The sequence below is a fragment of the Periophthalmus magnuspinnatus genome, chromosome 7, assembly GCF_009829125.3.
Source record: "Periophthalmus magnuspinnatus isolate fPerMag1 chromosome 7, fPerMag1.2.pri, whole genome shotgun sequence".
Lineage (NCBI taxonomy): Eukaryota > Metazoa > Chordata > Actinopteri > Gobiiformes > Gobiidae > Periophthalmus > Periophthalmus magnuspinnatus.
Genome location: NC_047132.1, coordinates 14,595,316 through 14,605,456, shown reverse-complemented (window position 1 = coordinate 14,605,456; position 10,141 = coordinate 14,595,316). Strand labels below are relative to the sequence as shown.

At 39.6% G+C, this 10,141-nt stretch overlaps 1 protein-coding gene across 1 annotated transcript in view; it reads left to right on the top strand.

Moving 5' to 3' along the window:
- The first annotated feature begins 1,465 nt into the window (after nt 1-1,465).
- The window catches only part of oprl1 (opiate receptor-like 1), a 116,988-nt gene continuing 108,312 nt past the window's right edge, over nt 1,466-10,141 (top strand). The window contains exon 1 of the mRNA XM_055222886.1: nt 1,466-1,836. The gene's annotated coding sequence lies outside the window, so the exon portion shown is untranslated. The remainder of the gene's footprint in view (nt 1,837-10,141) is intronic.

Below are 10,141 nucleotides of genomic sequence, written 5' to 3'. Positions count from 1 at the left end.
TAAATGTATTTCGGGACAGACACCAGTTTGGCATTAGCAGCTGTCAGTCAAGTGAGCAAAATGAGTGCACGTCTATTTTGATATTAATGCATCATATTGATGCTGTATCTGTATCACTAGCACTGTGGTGGTGTCTGTTGACGAAGTTTATGTTCACTTTTCATTCATTCTTTAAGGTGTCTCCAGATTTTGAGCCAGGATTACTCTGTTGAAAGAGTAAACACTTCCTCTTGTATAAATATCAAAATCTGTGTCCCCAGATATGAGCTAAACATGTTCAATACAAATATAACTTTTGCTGATAAGAATTCTAATGCTGATTTATTCTTTTTACAAAAAAACATCCAATCAGAAAGCAGAATGAACCTCACATCAGTCTCTCATTTATGTTGCCAGTTTCAATGCTGAAATCCAGTTGGTTTAAATCTAAAATGACTCTCTCTGATCTGATCATCACTCCCTAAACTGCAGCCAATCATGAATCAGTGCTAGTGCAGCCTCTGCAGCTCAGTGTATTAATTCTGGAGTTTCTGAGGTTTGATATGAGGCCTGTCCATATACTGAAAATGAGAAAAAAAACTTGTAGGTGTCCTCTATCTGCAGGCTTAGCTTTCAACCCAGGTTCAGTTGTGATTCTATAACTCTTTTTAAAGGGCCCATATTACAGTCTATAGTCTGATCTATGTTATAATGTTGTTTCCTCATCACAAACAGACCTGATGCTGTGTTTTATTCTATTCAGACATGTTTAACACACAAATCTTGAACATTAATGCTGTGTTCTTCAGTCACTCCACCTTGTGATATCATGACAGAACTAATAACAGAAGTGCTCCACTGTGTTTTTAAACTCCACTCACCTTCAGTAGCAGTTTCAGCTCTGGGGTTGCCAATCTCTACTGAACTAAAGGTAAAAGGAGCTGTTAACTTGAAAACTAACATTTCAAGGCATCAGAAGGTGGAACAGAACATTTTGAGCTTTGGAGATGTAGATAGACTAATAAAAGGTTACACAAAACAAAACTCCATGTGTGCGTTTAATGAGGTAACAGTATTATAACATGTCTTTAAAACTGAAACAGTGCTACAGACGCTACATTTCCTTTAAATGCATTTAACCAGTAGGTCTAATCATGGTCCTAGCGCAGAACATGTTTAATTACTCTTTCTTATTTTCAGATTTTTTTTCATTAATTACCACATTTCAACTTGATCATTAGATTTCATTTTTGCCCATTACATTTCCCCGGTGACGTTACGAGCCTGACGCGCTTTTATGTCCACATTATTCAACCTTCCTTCTTACAAATTGCTTCACGGGACACGTCTGTACCGTGTCCAAATTAGTGACAGACAAATTACGGCAAAAAAACATGCAGGAATTTCCACGTACGTGCGTCTGGCGGAGAGCTAGAGGAGGAGAGAAAGAGCGCAGCGCGAGAGAGAGACACAGACCGACCCAGCCAGAGCGCAGCAGCCGTGTTCCGTATCCCAACAGCGGCTACGCTACACCTACCCCTCCTCCAACTACTCCCTCCTCCATCCACCACGAGTCTCCTCCAGCTCAGGGGCTCACGGGCTCAGCGATGGTTAGGGGATTGGTGACAAATTCTTCGCTTTATCGTGCGTAAAATTGCCCGTATCCAACAACCCCGGAATCTTACGACTTTTTCATCGCCACTTTAATCTTTTTTGGGGGATGACAACGCGCAGAATTGGCTGTGTTGTTAGACCCACGGTGAGGGAAGGGATCTCAGGAGCGAGAAGAAGCGGCATCACCAGCGGCAGGAGAGAAGTCTGAGCCGGCGAGGGAGCGGCAAGTTGCAGCGGTCACAGGTAGGGCACATGCGGCACGCTGGAGGTGTTTATTCCCTTACAGCGGCGCAGACTCGTGTGGTGCCGGTGGTTGTGCGCACGGTTTGGATGGATGGCGTGTGCAGTTGTGTCACTATAATGTTTATGCTCTGCTCCTGCGGCTCAAACGTTGCCACAACAGAGCGACAGTGACGGGAGGCGATGGAGACATGGATTTGACGTTTTGCGCAGACGAATCGGTCAAACTTTTCAAAACATTAAAGCTGCACTATGTAGCCTGCGTTTAGCTGTCTCCATGGAGATTTTCATCGGTAATGTTCTACAGTATGGCGTTAAAGTTGCCTTGACTAAGAGACAAACGGGGTACTGGTCAGATCTGTGGAGACAAGAAGAATTTTGGGTTATTAAAACGGCTGTAAATGAATGAATGCAGGTAAGATAAGTTTAATGCCATACTGTGGAACATTCCAGGTAAAGCAATAACAAATCAATGAGACGACTACTTGGCGGATCCTCTACTAGAAAAAGTTACATTGTGTGTCTTTAACGAAAGAGGTACTGTACATTTACTGGATCTGTGGTAGGTAAAACCATGACAAAATCCACACGTTGACAACAGTATAATCTAAACCAAAGACTAAACCAGGCCAACAGTGACTACTACAATAGGACTAAACCAGAACATAAGACTAAACCAGGACTAAACCAGGACTAAACCAGGACTAAACAAAGTTTAAATACAGGCTAAACAAGTATGAAACCAGAACTAAGGACAAAACCAGGACTACTTCAGTACTAAACCAGACCCTACCTCAACTATTGAACTATTAACTATTTCAAGACGCCTTAACCACCATTAACCAAGCACTAAAACCAGCACTAAACCAGGAATAAAAGACGTTTAAATATGGGCTAAACAAGTACTAAACCTGAACTGAACTATGACTAAACCAGAACATCTCCAAAGAAGAAGCCAAGACTAAATCTGGATCTAAATCAGTACTAAACCAGGTCTAAACCAAGACTAAACAAATATTTAACCAGAACTCAAGGCAAAACAAGGGCACAACCAGAACTAAACTAGTACCAAACCAGGTCTAAACCAGGACTAAACAAGAACTTAACCAGAACTAAGGACAAAACCAAAACTACTTCAGTACTAAACTAGACCCTACCTGGACCATGGAACTAAGCCAGTGTTAAAACAAGTCTTAACCACCACTAAACAAGCATTTAACGGGAATTAGTAAGGACAAAACCAGTGCTAAACCAGGTCTAAACCAGGACGAGCACTTAACCAGAACTAAGGACTAAACTATGACTACAATACGAACTAAAACAGGACTGAACAAACACTTAACCGGGACGAAGGACTAAACCAGGACATCTCCAAGGACCCTACCTGGACTATAGCACTAAACCTACAATAAGGACTAAACCAGGACTAAACAAGGACTAAACCAGGACTAAATAAGCACTTAATAAGGACTAAGGACTAAACCAGCACCAAGGACAAAACCAGAAAATAGCACTAAACACGGACTCCAAGAAATAAACTTAATCGAAGGACTAAACTGAGCAGGTCTAGTCCGAGGACAAAACTAGGACGACACAAAGATTTATCCAGTAGGCCGTCTAATTTGGATGTGTAATTTAGAAATAAACCAGGACTATGTCAAAAACTAAACCAAATCTAGACCAGGACTAAACAAGAACTTAACTAAGGACTAAGGACTAACCAGGACTACATCAGAACAGAACCATAGACTGAATATATAAAATGGACATAGCTAACCTGTGGACGGTGGACGGGCAGGGGCGCACTTCTGATTCCATTGACTCTGGCTCCAGTTTATTTTCTATTGAAAAACTGGTGCCGTTCTCTCCATAACTGCTGCTGTCAGACTCATCATTTTGGTCTTAAAATGTTTGTATTAACCCGCTCTTCATGATTCTGGGGTTTTCATTTCACTATTGTGTCCATAAATCTAAATATGAACATTTATATCAGGCAAATCAGGCACCTTCTTTCCTCAAGGTTGCTACTGCTAGCATTAGCAACAGGTTTGATTGACAGGATTGCCAGGATTAAACCAGTACTAAACCAGGACTAAACTAGGACATGTCCAAGGATTAAACGCAGGACTACTTCAGGATTAAACCAGGACATCTCCGTGGATTATACCAAGACTACAACAAGGACTAAACTGGGATTAAACTAGAAGTAGCCCAAAAACAAAATGAGGACTAGGCCTACATGAACACTTAAACCATAAATTAATGTCTAATTTGGAACTAAACCAGGACTAAACACCAAGAACTAAACCGAAACTATCAACAATCCAAGCCCAAGACTAAACCAGGGCCACATTATAAACCTTATTTACCATTAAAAGCATTCATATTCCCTCATATCTCCATGGTTGTTTACTGTTCAAAGTACAAACATCTGTGCACGTCCTGTCTGCAGGGGGACATACTAGACGCCATGTCCCAGTCCCTCACAAGGACTTGGAGAGCTGACAAGAATGTATTAAGTGGTGTCTTAAAAGCATGGGCAGGCCAAGCACAGCGGGGACTGGTGTTCAATTCAATGCATGTTAGAAGCAACAGGGTGCACTAACTGTTCAGTCGTGGGTAGAGTAGTCAAAGACTGTACGAAGTAAAAGTAATGTTACCTCAAAATAGAAGTAGAAGTATGAATTATTGGTCTGAGGAATACGTAATGTAAGAGGAGAAGGATTTGTACTTCAAAAATAGTGAAAGACAATTTTTTTTGGCAGCTAGTTAAAGGTCCTGTGTAAATTGACTTTTTATTTTTGCGTTCTAATGCTCTTCCCTCAAAAACATGAGACTGTGCTACTGGAGTAATGTATTTGACAGTGTTACAGTACTCTGCTACACTTTTGTTTAATATTAAGATAAACATGAGCATTATTTCATGTTTTGTCCATCCGTTGGAAAGCAGATGCTACGTCAATCCTCAGTCTGTAAATTACTGTTACTTGAGTTGAGTGGAAATCCAGAAATGTTCCTTTATGTTTTTGAAGTTCTTACACCTTCATCTCGACTTTGAATCTTACAACTACAGTTTTCAGCCTCATTTGGACGATAATTTAGTAGATATAAAGCATTTAATCGATTTATTTCAACATGGAAGGTTCTGTTTTTGTTGCATGGTTGTATTTTAAAGTAGATAAACTGTGCTTGTATCTGCTATATAGTTACAATCTATGACACCCGTGCGTCATTATGTTATATTTTGCACATTTTAAATCGAAATATTGATCTAACATAACTACATAAAAGATCATACTAGCGAGCAAATGATTTTTTTTTTCATTTGTACCAAAATGACTACGCAGCTATGCCAAATCCGACTTGTATCACCGATTAAGAAAATAAAATTGGAGAATAAATACTAGAGAGCAGAGCAGTGGGCGTATGCTGGTGGAGGTGAAAACAGGGGTCGATCGGCAATATGGCGTCTCTCAAACATGCACAAGTCACTCCAAATACAACTTTGAGCGTGTAAATGGTGAGGGAAAACAACTATAACATGGTCGATTTTGCAGAATAGGTCTGTTTTAAAGCTGAACTATAGGCATTAAAGACATGAAAAACTAACAAATGTGTAACAAAGCAAAAGGCTGACAACTGGACAACAGACATTTGTGAAATTTGTGAAGACCATCAGAGGTTTTGTCCTGGTTTGAGCCCAGTTTAGTTCCGACGTTGACTTGGTTTGGCCCTGTTTTAGTCCTGGTTTAGCTCTGGTCTAGTCCAGGTTGCTAGCTTTATTGTTTTTACACTTAAGATTGAACTGAAATATTACATTTCTCCTTCTATATTTTGATTTATTTTATTTTCTGAGCTTTTTGAAAACCTGGTTATACGTTTCTCAATGACCAGTCTTGAGCAGTTCTTGTGATCATAATTGGAAATTAGTGTAATATTCATACCACTTTATTTTATGAAACTATTCTACTTCCTCGTGATTTATGATTAGATCAGATGAGCAGAGCGGGCCAGGGCAGAGCATTTTGTTGATTAGCCTGTGCGCTTCAACTGCTCCTGATTTCACAATTGAATCATATCTTGATGCGTGTTCTTGTTTGCTTCTTTGTCATCTCTCTGCGCTGTGTGAATAACAAAATCTTCTTATATCGTCATTAACATAAAACATAACTACACTGTTCATAAACGACTGCTTAAATGTGAAATACAGGCAATAAGTGACATTCAAACACCACAAATTGTGAAACTCCAGGTTTGGTTCTTTTTAAGCAATGTTTAATAGTCTGCACTCGTTAAAGAAGATATAGTTTCTCCCAGTTTTTACTATTAAACCATAAAATGACCGTAGATTATTTTGTTCACTGTAAACTACAATACTGATCTAAAATGGCTTCTCCTGTATTCAAGACGTCATTGCTCCAATCAATGCCCTTTTTCACCCCCACAGTACACACACACACGCACACACACACACCCACACACACACACACACACACACTGCTCTGGACTTACTCTCCAACTTGCTTACTTTCTTCAAATGTATTTTCTTAGTCAGTGTAGCCATTTTGCCACAAAGGAAAAAAATCTGCATCTCGCTAGCATGATATGCAGCTATTCATCGGGGATGCGGACAACTTTGTAGCTCTTTGTTGTGATGATGTTTGTGGTGACTGCTGTGTTAAAGATGGGAGTTTACTACACAGCAAATACAGCAAAATCAAATCAACTCCCGGGGATTTAATATTAACTCTTTTTCAGTGTCTATATGGGACCAGACAGGAAAGTGTTAAAGTCTTTGGTTGGTTAATTTTTAACTCTCAAAAAGGTGCTAGCATTAAATATTTTTTAAGTTAATTTCAAACTTTTTTTCAGAGTAACTTCTTTTATAAAGAAATGCACATGCTAGTTCATTTGTTCCAGTGAAAGTGAGGAGTAGCTCACTTGGTAAAGTGCTCGTCCTCTGATCCGAAGGTTTGTAGTTTGAAACCTGAGCTTGACATCATCATCATCATTGTTAGAGCTGTCAGATCCACTGACCCACAGGTTGCTGGTGCAATTCCAGTGTTCACAGATGAATACCGCTGTTGTGGTCTTGGGCAAAATACTTAACCCTCCCTCGTCTCCAGAGCCTGCGTACACTGGTGTGTGAGTTCTTTGATGTAAAGTGCTTTGAGTGCCTTGAAGGTGGAAGAGTGCTATAGAAAAATAACTATTTACCATTTATGTGTGACCATTGTGTTAAATAATAATAATAATAGCTTACACTTGTAATGCGCTTTTTCAAAGCGCTACACTATAGTCATTATTCCTTCATTTCCACACTTGGTGATGGTAAGCTACTATTGTAGCCACAGCTGCCCTGGGGCAGACTGACGGAAGCGAGGCTGCCAATCTGCGCCATCGGCCCCTACGACCACCACAAATCATTCGCGCACACACCACTTTCATAATAGGCAATGTGGGTGAAGTGTCTTGCCTAAGGACACAACGACAGAACTTGGTCCGAGCGGGACCAACACTCTAACCACTGAGCCACTGTCGCCCCATAAATGTGGTTTGAATTGTTGTGTAGAAACTTGCAAGTGCTTTGTTGTAGGAAAGGGGGCGCTCTGAAGTGGAAGACCTCAAAAGTCGTCTGCGTGGCACATGGCAGAGTGTTTGGTCCATGACGATGAAAAACGTCTCAGTCTTGTTCTTTTGCTCTTCAGTGCAAAGCAGAAAGGGTTGTCCTACATCCTCAGTCTCTGTCTCAGGATGTGGAGACTTCTGTATAGTGTGAATGTATAAAGTGCATGTGACGAGTAAGACAACTCACAAATGTCAAAGTTTTCATTAGTTTACAATTTCGTTGAATTTTCTGGTTGGACATGGGCAGCAGATTTCTGTAAATTTGTTTTACTCATATTTCTTACAAATCGGAATTTGAGCAGTGAAACTAAGATTTCTCTGTAACACGAGAACATAACATGAAAGAAGGAAACAGTATCAAAGTAAGTTTGAGTCTGAGTTTATTAACTAAACATAAATGCCTCTGCTTAGTTGCACAAATTATCCATACATCTGTTTTCTTCCGCTTATCTGAGGCCGGGTCGCGGGGGCAGCAGTCTAAGCAGGGACTCCCAGACTTCCCTCACCCCAGACACGTCCTCCAGCTCCTCTAGTGGACCCTAAGGCGTTCCCAGGCCAACTGACAGACATAGTCCCTCCAGTGTGTCCTGGGTCTGCCCCAGGGCCTCCTTCCGGTGGGACATGCCCAGAACACCTCCCTCGGGAGATGTCCTACACAAATCATCAAAGCGTAAAGTTGACTCACTTTCTAAATTTGAAGACGCAATAGCTCGTCCTCTTGATGTTGGTAGAAGAAGGTGGAGAAGTAGAAGCAGAGAGTTAACACCTATGAAGAGCAAAGGTCAGTAAAGCAAGTCTGACTCACAAATGTACTGTCTATACTTAAATGTGGTTAAAAGGATTGTTAAACATACTGTGCAAACCTGTTCACCCACAAATGTGCTGCATATATGTATATAGATATTAAACAACATTTTCTGAAATAAATCATATTGTGAACATACAAATTAGTCAATTCATGTACACAATCACACCTGCTGATTATACTTGCTGTAGTAGTAAGTGTGGATTTAACTTAAACATGAAAAGACTTTGTATGTACAATGTATTGTATTATTATTATTGTATTATATTGTATTATTATTGTATTGAATTATTATGTCAAAAAACTTAATAACAATAGTTACCATAGTAACTTTATGAGGGTTATTAGGCCCTCTGGAGTCAAGGGTTAAAAGTTACAGAGTTTCTTTACTCAAAATCACTCATTGAGAATTAATTGAGGAAACTCCTTCTTGACTCTTTAACTTTTTCTATTTGACAAATGTCAGTGAAACTAAATAGGAAATGACTCATAGGGGTTAAAATCAACTGTGCTCTTAAAAACGCGATGGGACAAGACACAATTCTCACAAGACACAGTTCACAATGTTAGCTTCAAAATTTAATTTAATTTTATATTTATATAGTTATTATAGCCCTGCTGTTTGAACAATAACTTCTCAAAACTCACCACCAAGCCAAACAAAAATATCACATGAGATAATTTCCTCAGGTTTGCATAATGTGACAATTTCTGCACCCACAACCTGGAATAAGTTATCAAAGGCCATAATAAATCCACTGTGTACTGCATGTGTCTGCTATTTATCATGTGTATTATTTAATTACTAAGTGTTTTATTGTCCACTGTGATGGCAAAACTCTGCTCTGGCCTCTGAAAGTTGTGAAAAGTGCTTATAAATTCATTTTGGTGAATAAGTTGATGCTCAGAATAAGCTAAGTTAAAAAGTCAGTGCCTTTAATAAAATAAAAATGAATGAATAAATAAATAAAAAGTTCCTTCTTGTTCCCATCCATACTTAGGGTACATTTTGGGACAGTAGCAGTTACCAGTGCTGTGCTAACACTACACTAACACACCTGCTCTCTCTTTCACAGTAGCACTCATTGATAAGATAAACCTGCGTCGCTAAAAGCCTGCACTTGAAAAGCTTGTAGAGCTTTTGGCAGAGTGTATATCGTGGTGTTGCAGAGCCATCTTCCCAAATGTTAATAGGAGCTAAAGTGAAAAGAAGCAGTCTCCTTGTGTATATGGATGTACTAACTACTGTTTGTGTTAAGGGCTTCCTCTGGGTAACTGCTGAACACCTCCTCATTCCTGCTGCTGCACGCCGGGATGTAAAATTAGCATCTTGACTAAAACGGTGCTAATGAACGATAAGTGGGAGCAAAGACTTTATGTAACTGTGGTCAAACTGGTTGGAGTTTTTTAGGTCATTGTATATTTTTGTGTAAGGCAGCCCAAAGTTGAGGTAGGTCCCACGAAATGTTGTCCAGTCGACGTGAGAGTTATTAAAATGATAAACTTATGGAATATACGGCTCTATTAGCATAACATTTACGCTGCTTCATTTGATTATTTTCCCATTTTACATTCCCGTTGCTGACAGCAGAGGGCGCCCCAACACCTAAATACCTCATTGGAAACGGAGGTGAAGTTTGTAAAATGTGTTTTCCAAATACAGACATCATTTCAAGTTAGAAAATATGAAATATTAATCCCACGGTGGCCAAAAGCATGTTTAAAATGTGATTAAAGCCAAAAGAAAGCATCATATGTGCTCTTTAAGTGTATTTATATTTACTATGTTTTTTGAAATGACTAGTCCTTTGCACTTTTTCCTTATTCCATATCCCATTGTCCCATTTCATTCACTTTTCCAGTATCGCCTCCATG